This window comes from Nanorana parkeri, unplaced genomic scaffold (assembly GCF_000935625.1).
Source record: "Nanorana parkeri isolate BGI_ZX_2015 unplaced genomic scaffold, ASM93562v1 scaffold378, whole genome shotgun sequence".
In the NCBI taxonomy this organism is placed as follows: Eukaryota; Metazoa; Chordata; class Amphibia; order Anura; family Dicroglossidae; genus Nanorana; species Nanorana parkeri.
The window spans coordinates 276017-296611 of record NW_017306646.1 but is presented as its reverse complement, the minus strand read 5'-3'; the positions used below and the strand labels follow the sequence as shown (position 1 = coordinate 296611).

General features: G+C 40.3%; 1 protein-coding gene and 1 long non-coding RNA gene across 2 annotated transcripts in view; one reads left to right on the top strand and one right to left on the bottom strand.

The window, feature by feature from the left end:
- Positions 1 to 14798: 14798 nt before the first annotated feature.
- The window catches only part of LOC108789131, an 11420-nt gene continuing 5623 nt past the window's right edge, over positions 14799 to 20595 (bottom strand). The window contains exons 2-3 of the long non-coding RNA XR_001941380.1: positions 16441 to 16443; positions 14799 to 14903 (exon numbers count right to left, since the gene is read on the bottom strand). This is a non-coding gene — a long non-coding RNA (uncharacterized LOC108789131). The remainder of the gene's footprint in view (positions 14904 to 16440; positions 16444 to 20595) is intronic.
- Positions 18825 to 20595, top strand: part of LOC108789130 (dimethylaniline monooxygenase [N-oxide-forming] 5-like) — a 25639-nt gene continuing 23868 nt past the window's right edge. The window contains exons 1-2 of the mRNA XM_018559068.1: positions 18825 to 18832; positions 19280 to 19282. The gene's annotated coding sequence lies outside the window, so the exon portion shown is untranslated. The remainder of the gene's footprint in view (positions 18833 to 19279; positions 19283 to 20595) is intronic.

Genomic DNA, 20595 nt, shown 5'->3' with positions numbered 1-20595 from the left:
TGTTGGAGAGATTCTTTCACATTCTGTCTGATGAAAAGGTTGTCCCCAGGACAGGAAATAAGGTGAAATCTATCTAACTGAGCCCTGGACAGCATTACAACCCCCAACAGGAGTTCTAATGCTTCCCTACTCTTTACCAAACCAAAAGAAAATCTTATACATTTTAAGCTCACCTTAATCTTAACTGTCCAGCTGCTGGCCAATTTTACACTGCCGCATTCTCTGCAGCATCTTAATTTCTGTAGTAAAACCCCAGGCTGTGTTCTTTGTCTCTAGTAAATTTAGGCCTACTCTGCTCATTTAAATTATCCTGCAGCTGGCCAATTTTGCAGTCTGAATCATCTGCAGTCTCTTAAAGCCTATATTCAAGTAAAAGAAAACAAAAATTTTTGTCCAGGACCAAAGACTTTTACCCAATCCCCACTCACCCTGAAGTCACCTACAAATTTCCTCTAAACAAAAACAAGCAGTTAATCCTTGCAATGTGGGGGTAGCCCCACTGTAAAGGTAAGTTTTTTCTTTTTTACCTGGGGATAGGTTTAATTCTTCTAGTAGAACACCTGCCTACGCAGTGCAGTGGGTTGTGCCGCGTTTTTGCCACGTTTTTGATGCGTTCTGGGCCGTTTTTGGTAAAGTTTTTAAGTTTAACATGGGCTTTCTGTGTGTTCCAGACATTTGCATGCGTTTTGGATGCGTTTGCAAATCCAGAGCAGATCCAGAGCAGGTAAAATAGGGCCTGCTTGGAGTTTTTTGCTCTAGAAGTGCACGCTGCAATGTGAACTGGAGCAACAAATACCATTGGAATACATTGGACGCAGTTTTGATCCGGTCTGCAACTGCTCTGCACCTGCTCTGCGCTTGGTGCTAACAAGGCCTTACACTTTGGTTATTATTATATTATCCCTGAATCATTCTGTCCTGCTAGTGACCCACTTTACACTGTTGTATACTCTAGTAACTTAAAGTGACACTAAACTCAGGAGTTAAATCTTAAAAATGCATTTAAGTACCTTAACTATTAACAAAAATGTTTCTTATTTGTACATCACTCAGTTGTAGACCCTCAAATCATCTCTGAATTGGTGCTGACACCGTCCTTCCTTCCGGAGGGTGGCTACTTTTGTTCCCCATGGTCCCTGTGTGTGTTGTAAAGTAGTCAGCGCTCCAAGCTCACTCCTGTGATGGACTGCAATCTCAATACAAATTAGTAAACTATTTTAGTCCTTAACGAGAGTGAGCTTTTTGTTATACATTAGTTTTCAGTGGAAGGCTCCCAACCTCAAGAACTAACATAAATACTGCATCTGGCCAGTGTTTTCCTAGCTCCTAAAGGCACTCCCTTAGCCTTGAAATATATGTATGGCTACAACATTTTTTTTTTACGGATAGAGTAGGGAATGGGTTAAATCCTCTGTCATGTTATTTTTTTTGCTCGCTGTGTACAGTTGGAGAAATTCTGCTTCATTTTCTGACCCAGAGACACAACAAGGGCAATTCCCCTTGAGTAGGTGCCCCCATTGCAATATTTCCCCTTTAGGCATCGATCCTGCTCACATACATTCTTTATTTCGGCCGGAGCTCAGAACTGTCAGAGCTCCGGCCGAAGGAAGCCGGAGCTGACAGGAGCTGCTCTGCGGTCTGCATCCGACAAGGATGCAGACCGTGGAGTTCCCCCTGCAAGTCAGGTACGCGGTCTGCGACTGTGTGCCTGACATGTCAGCTGGCTGTGGACCACATAGTCCCGGCCCGGGGGCCAGAGTTGGTGCGCGAGCCGGTACTTGGAGACCCAAATTTCCACTCGCCCTCACCTTATTTTTACTCGCAAAATGCGAGCAGGCGAGTGGAAATTTTGAGCCCTGATATACTGTATATATGAACGTGTTCCAGGGAGGTTCTATGTTGGATATTGGTGGAGCTCCATCCACCTGATTAGTGGTGGTTGGAGCTCAGGAGAAGGTAAAGGTAAGAGAATTGGCTATATCTCTGAGACTGTGTTTGGAGCCCAAGTTATTGGTTATATAACGTACACTGTTGATGGAAATGGATAATGTCAGTTTCCTGCTTTGACTTGGGGGTTGTCTTGCTCTCTACCCCATTTTTTTTGGTCCCTCCTTGTCCACGTCCATGATTGAGTGATGGTCAGTGGTGGATCCAGCCTTCTCTATAGACTATTAAAGACAGTAGCCTATTCCTGAAGAAGCGGATCTCTGTGAAACGCGTTGAAATTTGTTTTCCTCCCACGGGACTACAATAAAACTAGAAAGCTGATATCCAGCAAACTGCAACAAGTATTGTAATATAGATAATAATGTTGGAGGATGCGGCTACATCCTATGGTCTTTTAATTAGGCAATATTGTTGTCTCTCTTTTAAAACCATGCATTTTTAAATATGGTTATAAATAAAAATTTGTTATACTTTATATAAAAACAAAACATGTTTGTGTGATCCTTGGAGTACCTTAAAAGTCCGAACCCTCCTCAGGCCCGGATTCCCCACAAGGCCACCGAGGCCCGGCACGTAGCAGACGGCGGTAAGTGGGGAATCCGACCGTTCGCTTACAAGTGATTGCGGCGATGTCGCCGCGATCACTTGTAATATGTGTGCAGTCCCCTCCCCCGCACCTACCTCTCTCCGCTGGTCCTCGGCACTCTGTTCTCCCCCGGCCGCCGAATCTCTCTCCTGTCCCTGCCGCCTATGCAGTGAGCAGAGCAGCAGGGTTAAAACTAACCCTGCCGCTCTGTGTACACAGTGAGAGGGGAGAGCTGTGCTCTTCCCCTCTCACCTGTCACAGGAGTTCCAGCACAGTACGGTGCTGGAGCTTTAAGTGATAAAAAAGTAAGAAAAAATAAAGAAAAAAAATTAGAACTAACCCTGCTGCCCCTGCAATTCGGTTCCATTCTCCGTAGATTGGGGGGGCTGGTTGGCGGGAAGGGGGCGCATTGCGGAACCTGGCCTTGGGTCGGCAGGGAGAGCAAATCCGGCCCTGACCCTCCTTTCTTTTTTCTTATGATATGGAACTTAGCAATACAATAACCTAAATGATCTAGTAACAGTTTTAGATTAGCTTGATGTATGGAAGAACATGCACTTTAGATCTTCCAAAAATAACACAGTCTAACAAAAGAAATAATTTTTCTTGGTGCTTTGCTTTTTTGACCTGTCCTTAGGTTTTTTGGGGCCGTTGATTCAGAAAACTGCATTAGCTAGACTACATCAGGATGAATTTATTAACTTTATAAGCCATTTAGAAAAAAGATCTTGCTCATCAACGTGCTCTTTTAAACAACGGCAACAAATATGGCTCCATTTTATTCGGTCACTCCACCTGGATAAAAGAAGAGTACAAGGCCATCTCTTTAGTGATGAAAAAGATAAATTATCATGAAAATCAATGGGTGATTTGTGCAGAATTGAAGATGGTTAATTTTCTATTTTGCCAACAAAGTGGCTGCACAAAGTTTCCTTGCTTTCTATGCCTCTGGGACAGAATAGCCAAGCATGAGCATTGGGTAAGAAAAGATTGGCTTCCAAAGGAAGCTATGGTGGTTGGAAAAATAAATGCAATCAATGCACCTTTGGTAGCACGAGATAGAATCGTCCTGCCACAATTACATGTAAAGCCAGGCCTGATGAAACAATTTGTAAAGACTTTGAATAAAGATGGTTTGTGCAATGAATACATAATGTACATTGTGTATGAATTACCTGGACTTAACATGGAAAAACTGAAGGCTGACGTTTTTGATGGTTCACAAACCAGACAGCTCTTAAATGCAGGGCTATAGCTACCATGAGGGGAGTGAGGCACTCACCTCAGGCTCAGTTGAGAGGGGGCACAGCCAGTGCCGGCCTGGCTGCGCCCTCTTGCCCCTGTTGCCATGGCAAGCACAGGCCGCCATGGCAACAGGGGCTCCAGACAGCCAACACAGCTGCGGCTCAGCAGGTAGAAGAGGGGTGGCACAGGCTGTTTGGCAGCTCCTTCTCTCCTCACCGCTCAGCCATCCTGAAGTGACAGCGCTCCCTCCTCGGCGAGGATGGAGAGAGGGAGGATCGGTAAATATCAGTGATATGTATCGATCCTCTGTGTGCAGAGCAAACACTGGACGGATCAGCTGATCACTTCAGTGTTTTTTAAATAACTGGGGACACATAGAACTATGTGTCCCCAGTTATGAATGAACAGGAAGTACTTACAAGAGGAGCTTCTTGTGTGTGGAACGATTGGAATGTTTGTATCATAAACCTGTGCTTTTGGTTTGCAATAATTAGATATAGTGTAATACACTATTCTTTTAAATTTGAATGTGTTTCTTTCATACTACAATAAGATTAAATAAATCACTACATTAAAATACCTATGATTTTTGACGGGAGACCAGAGTGAAGAGTGGTATGTGGCATTTATGTTGTATCTCAAAAACTGCAGCTGATAGGGAAAACTTGGTGCGGGTCAAATGTACAGAGGAACAGGTCTAACATTTGAGACACCAAAATGTGTGTTGGCCATTGAAATTAGTAGAGGAAATAAGGCAGGCCCATATATAAATAATGTATGTATATGTAAAGAAATTGAATAACTTTTATTCACTTGATTAATAAAAAGGAACCAGGTAATCAAAAAATGGTCTCAAAGTGTATTTTTCCATCCATAAACAAAGGATTTTAAAGAAAACTAAGGAGATGTTGCATTATCCTATATTGTCACTAGGTGTCAGCCTTGTTTAAAGTTTAGATATAATCTGTGGTCTAAGCTTGTAAAATATTATTAGACTCAAAATTTGAAACAGGTCATTGCAGGTTTAAAATAGTATTAGTTATAAAATAGTTATATTGCTCATTACAATTAGATCCAAATCCTTGCTTTTTAGATGTTATGAAGTTGTTTCTCCTATGTCCCTCTAATAAGCGCTGGCGCGAACTTCCAGTTCTCAAAATCTTCAAGACTACATGTCCCATGATGCTTTGTATGTTGCCCGTACTGCGTATCCTTCAACTAAATACAGCACCAGGGCCGTGGTGCGCTCTGAAGTTGTGTTCAGCTGACACATGCGTAGTGCAGGCCCACTCTGGTGCTTTGTTTAGCAGCTGCACGTACTGCGCATGCGTTGCCTATAAGCGTCACCAGATCACAGTACAGGTACTGACATGTAATGCATATGTGTCAGCCAAACACCAGTAGTGTCCCCCTACTGCACAAGCTTTGTGCAAACACAGTATCAGGAGGGTACACATTAGATAGGTGTCCGTACCTGTCTAATGTGTACTGAGAGTTGAGAGGTCTGATAGATAGTAATGGATTGCTTTTCATATTCAAGCTGTTTCACTGATAGTAGCTTAAAGAGGATTTCTTCCTTTAACTCAAAGCCATTGATGTAACATAATACATTCCTTTACTTAACTCTTTGATATTCCTCTGTATTTATCTACCCTATAGGCTCTGTCAGTCTTTGTTTTTGAATATTCTTCTTCATTAAGAATACTGCGGAAATATTTAGTAAGCACACCTTTTAAGTGTTGCTGGGTTAATGATTCTGATGTTACCCTTGTTATGAGATTATTCCTTCTAGATCTCTTCTGTGTCTACATGTGATCTAATTGTTTCCAGATCTCTTTCTTAACTCTCACATTTTTCTGAGGAATAGGGCATGTTGGGCTATTTTCAAAAAATAAATGTTGCTGTACGTTGCTTGTGTATCTGATTCAATGTCATTGAGTTTGTCTTTAAGGTCCTGCTTAAATGTAGTTGTAAATGTCATAAGATTTTTACATTTTTTTAAATGTCTGCTTCTGGTTTGGGAACCTTCATTATCTGAACATGAGGATTCCTCCTATGTGGGTTCACTACCCCATTTATCTCTCTGGATAACCTCTGCTGTGTGCTTTTCTTGTTTCATGAACACCATCTTAGTTCTAGAGCTGTGCAATTAGCAGGGACTGAGAGGCTGCAGAGCACAAGTACAAAAACTATATACAATGAGAAGGAATGGAAAGAATATTTAGAAAAATATACATTTTTATGTAAAGAATTTTGTTTGTTTTCTAATTGCATCTATTTAGTCCGCTGTACAGTCACTGTACAGAAGTGGCCTACTCAGCGCCAATAAATGTGTTGATTGTCAATTAAACCCTACCTTTTAATGTGAAAGAACCTTCCATAATCTATACATATGTTATACTTTTTGGGACTAGCAAACATTCAGCACTGGCATTCAATTACTCATAAGTTTTCATAAATGTTTCTCACTTGTGATAGAAAATGATACACTGAAATACTGTACATTGCTACCATGGTTTTCTAGCTTCTTTTTTCTCACTTCGAGAACCTTTGCATCTGTTACTATACCTGTTCACTTCATCTGAACACACCAGCACAATCCTTTAAAGCCCTTCAGCTGATCCCCTTTTCCATCTGCTGCACCAGTAGAAAGTTGTGCCAGTCAGCCTGCAAGGATAGCTGGGCGGAGGATGAATGCACTAGATAATTAGTTGAACATTATAACTGCATGTGTATGTGATCACAAGGCAGAGGAAAGTTTTTCAGGGGGTGCTTTTCAGTCCAAAAAGAGGTCATAGGTGGTTTAAGGGTGTGTGGTCCATTGGGGCTATCTGTCCATGAATAAAGTTGGAATGTGTTAGTCCAAGGGTGTTCTACACATGGTTCTCAGTCCAAGAAAGCCCCCACAGGTTTTTACGGGTACACTGATAAGGGATGCCATGGGTATTACTGAATTAAGGGGAGTGAGGATAGTTATTAATTCAAGAGTAGTGAAGGGCCGAACACCCCCCTGATCGGTTCAAATTTGAACTTTAGAACATGGGAAAAGTTTGAATTTGAACTCAAACTCAATGCAAGTCTATAGTGGTAGATCTTTCAAAATCAAATGTCCCCATTTTGAAGCCTTATATGCAATTTATTGGCCATATAAAGTGTATGGGGATTTGGGTACTACCCTGAGGGACACGAATCAATACATTTAAAAAAAAAAAATTAAATACAGTTTTTAAAGGAGCAGTGATTTTTACATCACTTAAAGTGAAACAATAAAAATGAAAAAGTCCTTTATATATTGTGCCCAGGGGGGTCCCCTTAAATTTCCTGTAAAGTGACACAATGTATAGAACCTGCTGCAGCAAAAATTACATATAAAAAGAAAAAAAAGTGACATTTAAAAACTAAAAAAAGCGTGTGGTTCCCCCTCCCAAACAATACCATACCCTTTAGGTCTGGTCGGAATGTTAGGAGGAACCCCATTTAAAAAAAAAAAGCTTGGGGTTCCCCCCAAATGTCATACCAGACCTTTTAGGTCTGGTCGGAATGTTAGGAGGGACCCTATTTAAAAAAAAAAAAGCTTGGGGTTCCCCCCAAAAGTCATACCAGGCCCTTAAGGTCTGGTAGGAATTTTAAGGAGAAACCCCACCCCCAAAAATGGGGGTGGGGAATTCCCAACCAGACCCTTGATCTGAGCACAGGCCTGGCAGGACAGGAAAGGGGGGGACTAGCGAGCACGATACCAGACCACACACCCTCTGCACTGGGAGGTGCTTTTCAAGGGTCGCCTCTGGAAAAGCACCTTGTCCCCGTGCCGATGGGGACAAGGGCCTCTCCCCCACAAGCGCTGGGGCATTGGTTGTGGGGAGGCGGGCAGGGGGCTTATTCACATCAGGGTATCCTTTAATAAAGGCGCACCCAGATGCCGCCTCCCCCTTGTTAATGAGTAAGGGGTACTTGTACCCCTACCCATTCACTAAATGGTTAAATAAAATTGTAAAAAAGAGGCCAGACTTTTGAAAAAATCCTTTATTTGGGGAAAAAAAAACAAAAGACAAGTTTTTGATGTATTTTATTTTTTATTTTTTTTAAAAGATCCACCAATGTAGTCCAGGGTCAATTCTGATGTGCAGCATTGTCCACGACGACGACGACTCGATGAAATAAAAACTAAAACAATAAAAAATCAATCAAACTTTTTTTTTAAAAACCCTTGTTTCTATTGCATTTTAATTCTCCTTAGCAAACATGGAAGTTAATTATGTAATACACACATCTCACAATCTGGTATATCATTTGTCTGCCTTGCATTATGTCAGAACTTTTGATATGTAATTGTATGAAATTAAAGAGATTATGTCACCAATCGTAATCGTTTTTCGGATTCGGCTCATAATCGAGTAATTGTTTCCATTGAATCTTAAGGTTAGAATAATGCCAGTCCTTAACTTCTTCCTGCAGGAGAAGATTTGGTCAGGGTTCCACGGAATACTCTTCTAGTCTTCCTCTTATCTCCTTAAGAATGATATTGGACCAATATGAATCTGGGCACGGTTTTACCTGTTAATGAATAGATGCAGGTGGTGTAGGCTTAATCTCTAAGAGTTGTTATATGATTGTAGTTAAATACCTGGCTATTAGGTGTTGTATTTGTGATAGTGGAATATTAGAATTATTATTATCAAACTGAGTTTTTGTAACTCATGTGAATTACTACGTTTGATGTTTTATTGAAACAAAAAGAATAATTGTACTTGATGGTATTATTAAATTCAAAGTTAGTATCCATCACGGGGTCCGTTATTTTGAATTTTAACCTTACCAGGTTCATAGTACCTCCTTCTCTAAAAAATGTAGGTACTTGTTTTTCATGTGGGTTTCATTTATTGTTATTGATTATAAACAGAAATGTTATTATGTGTGAAACATTCTTAGATACATTGTTGTCATTTTAGTGACAACTGGAGGCACTATTATTGATATTATCCCTAACATTTATGTTAGGGAAACTGATTGCTAAGATATTGACTATTAGTTTAAAACCAACGGACATTATCATGACAATCCTTTCCTACAAAAGGTATGCAAGATCTACATATACTATGCATTGTGGCGTCCTTTGCATGCAAACAAAAGCTATACAAGATAGTGCTGCTTCATTTTTTCAGAGCCTGCAGAGTCCACCAATTTATAGCAGTCATTTACCATCCTCCGTTGCGAACGTGGCTGAATTGAGGCAAGTCAAATTGTAGGTTGCCATGATTTTAATACCATATACCACTGTCATATTATCCTGTTCTCTTACTGGAATATGGCCTCACTGTGGTTTGTAAATAAATGAAATATTCGCACAAGAGCATTTACACCTCAGGAGTATATCTACTACTACCATGAAAGCAGAAGAGATAAGTGTTGGTTATGTGTTTAGATGAAGCACTGAGATCCTGAGGAACGCTGAATTAAGTTTGACTTGCTTAGAAGGATATTACATCAGAATACAGCATTATATAGCATGCAGAGAGAACTTCCTGTGTATATCGTAAGCATAGAGACTAACATAGCAGTATACTGCCATCTACAGCTCAAAAGACATATTTCATCTCAGAGCATGCTGTTGTATTTCTAACAATAAGCACCATCACTGGCTACAGAGCTTACTGTTTTCTTTTCAGCCCTGCCTTCTGATCATTTTTTTTTCATTTCTTTTAGTGATAAACTAGCCTTGATTATCACCTGTTAGCAGTTTGTATGTCCAATGTTCCTCCTCCTTGTACTTGCCAGCTGCTTAGCTCAAACTGGTCTGCAGATATTTTATTGTGACAAACACTGCATATTATAGCTGCTAACCATACTATTGCTGCTGCTGGATGTGAGTTCACTATTGCCCCAAGCATTGTTATTGTGGGAATAGTAACACAAAAATGTAATTTCTCAATGCCAACATGTCTATTGCAATGCTTCCTTTTAGTATTTTTTTAAAGTTCTCCTGCTCTCTACAAGAAACATGTATCACTATTCTGACTCCGATTGTTGTATTAGCGATTTATCCCTTGCTGAGACCTCTATGCCTGGCCTGTAAAGGCTAACAATCCTTATCAGATAGCCAAACTCACCAAATACTGTGTCTGTGAAAGTTCTCATTCATCCAGGTCATGGTATATCTGTAAAAAATAAGTCAAAGCAACTGGACTTGCTGTATTTTTCTTGAAGATGTTTCACTGGTCATCCAACCAGCTTCCTCAATTCAGAATTCACTAAAAACACCTTTTCACAAACAGCTTTATTGCTTGCAGCAGGTTACAGCAGACATCAGGATACAGCAGATGAATAAACAGATGGTATTTGAAGGTCAGAGATGGTAATGTTTCCAAGCAAGCATTTACATATGCATGTGGCCATATTACAGTCAGCCATGACACCAGAAATTACTACCTCATGAAGAAAAGGGAATACATCATAAATGGGAGCGAACACAGAAAACATGGTGCAATAACCAGAACGACCACAAGATGGCAGTGTATAAACCAGCTATAGTAATACCAAAGGATAATGACTGAAGGTAAATAACTATATAAATTCTCACTTCACATTAATATGAATATTAACTGTGACTATGAATTGTGTGATTTTTTTTACCACTGTGTAACAGCACAATTACCAAGTTGTTAAAGATACTGATGGGGAATTTATCAAAACTGGAGCAGACAAAAACTGGTGCAGATGTGCATGGCAACCAATCAGCTTCTCTCTTCAGATTCGAAAAAGAAAGAGAAAGGTTTATTGAATGCCATCTGCTCCAGTTTTTATGTGCTCCAGTTTTTGTCTGCTCCAGTTTTGATAAATTTCCCTCACTGTCTTGGTCATCAATTTCTGTAATTTTAAAAACAAATGAGACTTTGAAAGCTCCACCTACATGTATATATGATGCTAGGCACTCTTTACCCAAGAAAGCAAACAGACACTTAAATTGCAGGTTTAAAAAAATTAAAGGAGTTTACTGAAAACAATAACCATAAATGGCAAAAAACAATGGAAAAAGTCCAGGACATGATCAGTTCCAACTCTGAGATCAGATGCCAAAGTGGGTAGTAAGCCTAATCATGTCAGGGAACACTGAGAGCAGGATGAACGGTAACAATAGCCAGAGTCAGGAACCAGGAGGTCAGTCAGCCAGAGCCAGGGTCATACACAGAGATAGGGAACAACAGCACTTGGTAGATCAGGTTACACACAAGGGCAGAGACTGAATGGACAAGCTGATGGTTAAATACTAAACTGGTGTTGCATCATCACTCTGAGACCGGAATTTGTCAAAAGCTTGTTAGTAGTTGCAGAATGATGAAGTTTGTGGGTTTGGTCAAAGTAAGGCAACTGGACAAGAAGGGGTAAGAAACCCTGACAGTAAATATTTGGTATTTTGCAAAGTAGAGTAGGGACTTGCCAGAGAGTGATAACTTTGATGCAGTTAACCAATTTGAATATGTATTGCAATATATGTGAAACAAAAATTCCTGTATAGCGCCCTGTTAAACCGGTGGCAGATGAGGAGGACCCCCAGATGGCTCGTTGGGCTAGAATTTCAAACCTCGGGGCAGAATCCTTTATTCTTTGTGACTTGAAAAGGAATTGTGGACAAGTCACTTTAGAAAGATGAAAGCACAATAAACTCAAGGAGAGATGGTTAGGGCACATGATACCCACAAATAGTAAAAAATGTCACTGGCCTACTCTCTTAGTAACAGTCAATACAGACTATGGCCTTTCAAGCTAATACCGACAATCTGTATTGATAGACTGTTATAGTCAACCAGGTAGCAACAGTTCCTCCTATGATGAACAACCAGAACTTCCTGCAATGTCCAGGGACATTCCAGCATATGGCAGGGCTCATACACCTGTTTTTATGAAAGGGTTTGGTAGAAATATGGAATGGTGTATAGCAGTGTATAGAGGGTCAATTCAGAATTAATATGTGGTCATTTCCACTTTAGCGCCTCATGTGTTTTACAATAGTTCTCGAGGCACTCGGCTAATGTGAGAGTGTGTCCTTGTTACAGTACCTCTAGGATCCATGTCTGTACAGTAGGGGCATGGCCAGCCCTGTACATCTGCCACATGTTGAGCACCTCACCTCGTGGCCTTTTGGTTATGATTGATGTAAGTGTGAGCATGTGTGCAGTGGCGAATGCGTGTGCGTCAGCGTGCATTGTCGTGCAGCCCTGATGCTAGGTGGCTTGGAGGGTACTTTAAATATTTTCTTTTTTGGTGGCTGGTGCTGAGTCTTCTAACCAGCTATCCTGTGCATTGTAATTGCTATTGTTCTGATTACCCATTACTATCATTTATCTTTGACCATGCTGTATTAATATAACATGGGCCGGCTGTTAGTTGTGTGAATGAGGTCTTAAGCTAAATTAAGGTTTTTTCACTTTTCTACACAATTCCATCTGCTTCCATCCTATCCATACGCCATCTTGTGGCCTTTTTTCAAATGGCACGTTGAGATTTTACTAACTTTCGTTGAGTACAACTTTGTGACAATTTAAGCAAAGTAAACTTATTTTTTGACAGTCATGTTGTCTTTTGAGTTACAGTTCTTCATAATATTAAGAAACTGACCTAAAATCATTATTTTGTATTGCTTTGGAAAAAATGTGATCTGCCCCTTTAAGAAAAAGTATCGGTAATTGGTATCGACGAGTACTTAAAAAAAAGTATCGGTACTCGTACTCAGACCCAAAAAAGTGGTATCGGTGCATCCCTACTATCTAAGATTGGCTGACTCTGCTCCTGTCTCCAGCCTACGTGACTTTGCCTGTTTCTGCTATCCTTTTGCCTGGTGCCTGCCTCGACCCATGCCTGGCCTCCGACTACTCGCTTGCCTTCCACCTGCCTCAACCTCTGCCTGATGCCGAATACTCTCTAACCACCTGCCTCGACCTCTGCCTGATACTGAATACTCTCATGCTTGTTCTATTTCTCAACCTATGCCTGGACACTGACATTGCCATCTTATCCTATCCTGTATTATAGCCCCGAGCTCCTGCAACCTCTTGGTGCAGCAAACCTTGTTGGCTTGCAGCAAAATAGCTTGGGCCAATGTGGTCTCCAGTCCTTTGTGTCTTGTGGGGTGTTCTGGTGAAGGCCAAGTTTTCACTAACACTCCGCACCATGGGAGAGTTTGCATCACCTGCCAGGAGTGTCACCTGTAACAGTCATACTGTTTTTGTGTGCCACTTTAAAAAATCTTGTCACACCATACGCTTTAGGCATTCAGATTCGGACAAACTTGCAAATCAACGAGATTCCGTTAATTCGGCGGTTTGTCTAAATCCGAATCAACAAATTAATAACTGCCCGTATATATGAAAACCGTGCGTTCTGCATGTAATAATTAATTTGCAGAACTCACAGTGGCCATTTCGGCCACCAGAGCGTTCTGCGCAATTGTGCTGCACATGGTATCGCTCATATGCTCCGCCTTCAAGATGGAGCCACAGATGCGCAAAACGCGCTGGTGGCCGATATGGCTGTCGCACGTTCTGCTGTTTACATGTGTGGTTTTGTAGGTTTGTTGCTGCCGAAACAGCATAATGAATTGTTTAATTTGACGAAACCAATGAAAATGTTTAGATTTTTCATTCGTTTCACCTGAAACACATTTTTATGCTGTGCACATGTCTAATGAACTTTCTACATTTGTCTTACATTCAATTTTTTAATCTGTATTTGCCCAAGTTGGCAAGAAGAGAAAATTGCTCTGGATCTAAAGATTGCCTTTCTTCAGTGGAAAGGTGTGGGAACAAAAGAGAGGATCATTGGATACAGATTGTTATTGAGGGAGTCAGTTGATTTGCTGGACTACAATACTGTAATGAGGAAGTGATACTGAGGGTGAGTTTCGCTCCAGTTTTTGTTATCATGGCGGAGATATGAAAGAAGTGTGTGGGCACGTCAGCACCGCTGAGATTAAGAATATGAATTTTGGTACGCACTACCTGTTGCATTTGGTGGTGGTGAATACTATGTATACTATATATACTGTATATGGTGCTGTATATATTAAGCATGTTTTTTTTAATAATATGTATCTTTTTTATATACTGGGGTAAAATTGGAGTCGTACCTATAGCACATAACTTTTGGTATAATTTGTGGATCTTTTGTTCAGTTATTTTACTGCAGCAGCTGGGAGCGTGCTATTTATATATTTATAATAGAAAGTGCTGCATATTATTATTTATTAGACCTAAAAGAGGGATGATGGCAAGACCATATCTCCCAACTGTCTGACATAGGAAAGAGGGACACCTTCCAGCACAATGTATTTAGGCAATGGACACACCTCTGCCACACCCCAAGTTATGCAGACCTTTAGGAATATTCTGTATATTAACCAAGTATATTTGGTTAAACCCAGGATAGTTTTATTTTCACCATTACTTGGCCATTATACTGGCTTTTTGAAATAGCAAACAAGATAGCTAAGATAAAGGTTTTAGTGTAGAATAACCCTTCTGGTAGTTAAATAGTACAACTGCATAGATATCTGTACATCAGACCAGTAGAGGAACAACTGAGGAGGAAGGGGGACAGTTGGGAGGTATGCAAAAAGGACAGTGGGATGTGGGTCTAAAAGATGCATTGGCCCCCCAAAAGGGGGGCATGTGGGAACAACATATTATCTGAGCTGCAGTCTTTTGATTTCTCTTTGCACTCCTTCTCTTTTTCCAGTTCCACTGCTGACAACTACTCTCTTTGCAAACCTTTAAAGATTACAATTGCTAGATTCAGCCTGTCTCAAGTGGTTATTATTTTCCATATACAGGTCATTTTGCAGTGATGTTTGAACAGATTGATGGTAAGGCTTGGGCTCTGCTTTAGCACAGTGGTACGGATCAATAGAAAAACAAGATCCTGATCTTTAAATGTTACAACTAGCAATTCTGTCACTGCCAATCTGATCGTTTACTGGCTTATTGATTTTGAACATTAACAGTGAACAAGCAAAGTTTCAGCTGCCAAGTTTGCTTAAAACAGATGCACTGTACTCCATAAGGGCGGGAGATATGTTAAAAGCCAGTTCCTCTCTTACACAAACTCATTCAAGAAGAAGCTGTTTTGGGGATAACTCAGGCAAGTTATTAAGCTTTATGGCCATTTATACTGCTTAGCGTTTCCAATGAATCTTTAGTATTTGTATGTTATATTTAATGTTGGATTGAAAACCTGGATAAACATAAACGTCACCAGAAGGCTGGCTATTTTCATTTCAGCTTATTCCTTTTAGACTGTTATTCTCTTCTTAGCTAAGTGCTTGTTGTAACTAATATGAATGCAGAACAAAAGTCCTTATTCATCCATTTGAAACAAAAACTGTACCCAAATACGGCATGTAAATGTCACTGTAGATAATTGTGTTGGTTATGCACTGTTGTGTTTGTTTTTAAAAGACACTGGAAATCACCTTCTGAAAATGCTGGTTTCCTGGATGTCATGCCAGGAAAGTTGGCATAAGTATGGAGTTCAGAACTTCTAACTTTCCTCTTACTTCGCTTGCTGCATGCTTGTTATTGGCCAGTGACTCTGAAAGTATTTAAACCAGAGAGGAAAGCAACAAGCCATTTAAAAGGAGTAGGGCAGCAATGGCTACCCATATTTCTCTCAGTTCACTATTCCTTTAAAGTTAGATAAATGTAAGGAAGACACTGTCAGATTTGTTTTTTAAATTTAATATTATTGCAATGAGTTTGGAAGCTTGATATGAACATAATATAAAAGTTGATCCAAAGGGAGTTGCAGTGTTTTTCAGCCTAAGCTACTGAAGCCGCTGGCAGATGATTATATTTTCCACAATTTATCACACAATCTCACATTGTACACGCATTTACTTGTATAATAACTATATACTATGCTAGATTGAGATTGGAACATTCTCCTCAGATGTCTCTGGGTGTACCTAGTACTGATTCCACTTCTGCGATTTCACAATTCTGAAATAGTTTGCGTAGTTTTGGACTAGAAGTGGGAAGCTGCGTTTATGTAAGTTTAGGTATGTTATCAAAGGCTCAGAGTCCATTTTCAAGCAGAATGAAAAACTGTTTGGGTAATTTATGTGCAATGAAACCAATGCATATTATCCCATGGGGTTAGACATATTATTATTTCCCCAAAAATAATATCTGCTTTCACAACTTAAATAATGACTTAACTAAAGTGTGCCCATTTGCTGACAAGTATAAATACTTTCAGGGGCGGAATGAGACCTTGAGGCTAACCAGGGAAACTTAGGTCTTGGGGCCATGAAATGTTTCAACATGGCACCGTACATTGTTCATCCATCTACACCATCTTTATTCCTGATACCACATGATAAAAGACAATGCTTTTTTCAATGTATTTATCACACATTGGAAAATATTGCTAATATATAGCAAGTCCGCATGCAAGGCAGTATAGAAATGTTTGTCTCCTTAAAAATATGTTGTTATGGACTTTTCTTTTCCTTTCCTATTGCTAAACTATTGTACAGTTCTTTATCTCTTCTTTTTTCTTATACTTGTTGGCTTTCAATTTTTTTTTACATATACGATGTACCCTCCATTAGTGCTCTGCGATGTAAAAGTGTCAGGTGTCGTCACAGCAGGAACATGCAGTTTGGAGCAAACATCCTATTACTGGCATGGCAAACAAGGTAACGCGTTTCTGGGGTGACGCTCCCTTCATCAACAGAGGTCTGATGAAGACCTCATCGGAGGTCTGATGAAGGAGACGTCGCCCCAGAAACGTGTTACCTTGTTTGCCATGCCAGTAATAGGATGTTTGCTCCAGACTGCATGTTCCTGCTGTGACCGACATCTGACACTTTTATATCGCAGATTATTCTCTGTAACTACAGGCTTGTTTACACTGGCTGCTTGTGAGTACATTCTTGCTTTATAATCTCCACTTAATAAAGTTTTCTACACTATAGAGGAGCACTAGTTTTATGTTTCCTGTGTGCTAGAGCTTCAGACACCGTGGCTGTCTAAAGTGCTGCCCTCCTGTTAAGAGTCGCAGTGTATATACCCTTTGAAAATGAACTTTGGCGCCAATGACTTTGTTTGAACTGTGTGTTCTACATTCTTATACCTTCTTGATATAATGTTAGATATTTACCTTTTGTTCTGCTTTATCTCCTTGTGTAACTTCAATAAACATTATTACATAGAAAAATGTTATTATGGGTACACAATACAAAATATTTGCATCTTTCGATTGTTATCTTTATCTTAAAGATAGTTGAAGAATAAAACATGGGATTGAGCTCTCAGTTTTCCTATCACCAGGTGGCAGGCACATAACACAAATAGATGCAATCCATGTTCAGTGACATAACTAGGATGCTCCACAGCTGCATATATTGTCCTCAACTAAACTTCCATTCAGCTGGTGGGAGTTAAGAAACCATTCTGTAATCCATACAAGGCAACAAGCCACAACTTGAAATCCTCTAATAGTTGAGCCCTCTTATGCCCTTTGTGACAGTGGTGAGAATTTGAGTGCTCAATCACCAAATGGCAGGCGGTAAAAGAAGGGAAGGAGAGAATATGAGCAGCTGGGAATGGAGGCAGTTAAGAAAAGCACTATTTCAATGCAAGGTAAGGTCAGCTTTATACAAAATTACCTATCATATTTTGCTGAAAATGCTTACAACAGAGAAGTTTTCATAGCCACACCTCATGTACAGTTAGCAATGTATAATCAAGTCAGAACCATTTAGCCTTATTAAAGGTAAAATAAAAAAGCCCCTACAGGTCATCAGATACGCGTAAATATTGACCCTAGAATTATTGCTCTCTAGCGTGCGCGGCGATGCCCAACATTTGTAGCATGATCGTCATTTTAGTACGTAGGTGCACCCGACGCATGTTTGTGTGAAAAACGCGCATGCTTTAAAATGTAAAAAAAGTTTTCATTATTTTTACATTTGTTTTATTTATTTTTATTTTTAAAACAGTTTTTTTTAAACTTTACTTTAATTGCTATCACATAGGGGGGCTCACAAGCCCCCCATGTGATAGCATATTGTCAGTGACAGGTCCTATTTAACCCCTTCGTGATGGGAGGCGTACACTGTACGATCTGCCACGAAGTGCCCACATGACTGCTCACGTACACTGTACATGATCAGCTATTTGGGGCTCTGTAATGCTGGTAACCGATGAGAATCAGTGGTTATAGCGGTCATTAATGGATGCCTCGGTATTGAGTCATTCATTAATTAAAGAGTTAAGCTTTTTCAGACACCCGATCCCTTTCAGGAATCCGGTGTCTGACAGTGAGAGCAGAGCGGCATTTACAGTTTTAGCCATCATCGACAGCTGGTAAAGATCGGGAAATTCCGATGTATACCGGCTTTTTTCCCCCTAGACTTTCAGCAATAGATACATTTAGCTACATGTTTCTATTAGTGAAATAATTTTGCAGGTTTCCGATTGTTGTTGGAACGATCAGAAAACCTTTAGTGACATCTGATCCTGAAATGCTGCAGAATCAGTGTCATTAAGGTTATTATTGGTTGTTCTTAAGTTTGAAGCAGCCTAATAATAACTATAAATTAATGAATTAAATTATCATGCAGTAATAGTGAGATTAATTCACAATGACTGCTTGATATAATTAAATCAAACAAATGTCTGTTTAAAAGACAGGAAGTGGTAGATAGCAGGTGAGGAGTAGTGAGGAGTGTAGAGGAGGCTGGAGACTGAAATTGTGCATTGCTGTGGAAGTGCATGTCAGTATCCTGTGTTCAACCCTGTTGACTGGGAAAGTTATCCTGGAAGTCTAGGACTGTCTAACTGCGATTGGAGCTTTGAAACTTCAAGTCGGTGAGACGGTTATTCTTTGTTATGCTGAAGAATTGCGGTTTAAGTTTTCCAGCTAGTCCATGAAGACAAACTGTTATGTTATTTTGCTGCTGTGAAGCTTTTTAAGTTAATAAACTTTACTTTATTTGAAAAGCCTGTGTCCTGTATCATTAATATAAAAACTAACCCATTACAATGAATCTGTAGATTTGTTTTTCACCCTAAGGGGTTAATTTTTTTTAATTTAACCCCCTCATGACAGTGATGTTCAAAGTATGTCACTGTCACTAAGTGTGACACTTAGTGACAGTGACATTGTATGCCAGGTGACCACTTTTAGCTTTAGCTTTTAGAGAGAAAAGATTAAAATGTTAGGTTTTAGGCCAAAAAAAGTACAGAAAAATGTCTAAAATCCTTGGGATGTGAGGTTTTTCCAAATAAAGGACAAATAAATGGATGTATTTAATGCATTTTTTTAGCTGTGCTATTTTCCTAAAAAATACTGCAAATCAAAACTGGGGAAAAAGTTTAAGAGTTTTCATATTTTCATATTTGTTTGTTCTAAGTGAGGCGTTAGGTACACATATGTGATATAAATATACACCCCTATCTTTCCTCTAAAAAACAATATATAATATGTGTGGGTGCATTTTGTAAGAAGGTATATTACTGAAGTGGAAGAATCACACAACAAAAATGTCAAAAGTGTGTCAGTCATTTACGAACAGAAGCTAAAAATAAGCTCAGTCAGGTCCAAAAGACCCCTAGTATCACCTTTCCACTTTAAATAAGCTATTGAAGTGCAGATCGCACATCAATAGCTTATTGCCCAGCTTCAGGAGCCGAGCAATGACAGCTATGGGAATGGAAGTGATGTAATACTCATCACTCCCGGTCCCATAGAGAGGGGAAGAGATTGGTGAATGGCAATTCGCCGAACTCCTCCCCTGGTTCCCGCCAGCACCCAAAATGCCGGTCCCAGGCCAGCAGAAGGGGCAGCAGAGTCCAGGAAACACGTCAGGGGTGTGGCCACTTTTCTCGGCCCGTATAAGCGTTTTGGCGACAGCTGAGTCGCCAAAATTGCTTCTATTGTAAAACAGGCTGCCGGTTCTACAAATATGAACAGAGTCGCCACCGGGAGTCTGTTTAACCCCTTAAGGGCCCATGACGGAATTATCCATCATGAGCCGTGAAGGGGTTAATGATATTGGGGAAGGTGTTAATAGCCATGTTTCTATGTTTGCAGATGATACTAAAATTGGGAGAGTAATAGACATAGGCTTACACATTATAACATTACAGCAGGACCTGGATAAAATAGGGGAGTGAGCAATTATATGGCAGATGAGGTTTATTGTTGAAAAATGTAAAGTGATGCATTTTGTGGTTAAAGACAGGCAAGCAGAATACACATTAATGGGTACTCCAACATCTGGATTGGCTGAGCCGAACCTCCGGCAGGCTACTCGCTGCTGTTCGGTCTATTCTTATAGATGCCGAACAGCAGTGAGTGAATAGCCGATTGCCGCTGAGCGGCATTTGGCTCGGCTGTTCTGCTGCTTTAAAAAGTCCAAAAAAATAAATAGAAAACCATTGTGCAGAGCCCTCTGCTGCAGTTCTCCATCAGGTCCATCAGCAGAGGGCGGGTGCAATGCTAGTTTACTTTATGCTATTGCAAATTGAAATAGCCAATAGGAATCTAGCAATGCATTCCAATGGGCAACATTTTTTTTAATTTCTATTCTGACACGGCTCCGTGTCAGAATAAAGAAAAAAAAAGAAAAAGCATTCTTTCTCTCCTGGGCGGCCGGGAGCAGGAGACTCACGGAGCGCCCGGGAGAGTTTGCTGTCTGGAGATCAGTGTCCCTGGTTAGCTGGTAACCAGGGACGCTGATCTCACTGCAAGTGGCTGGAGCCAGCCGGAAGATCACGGCTGGGTCCCCCCCGCCGTAAGAATCACGCGTGGCGCCCCCC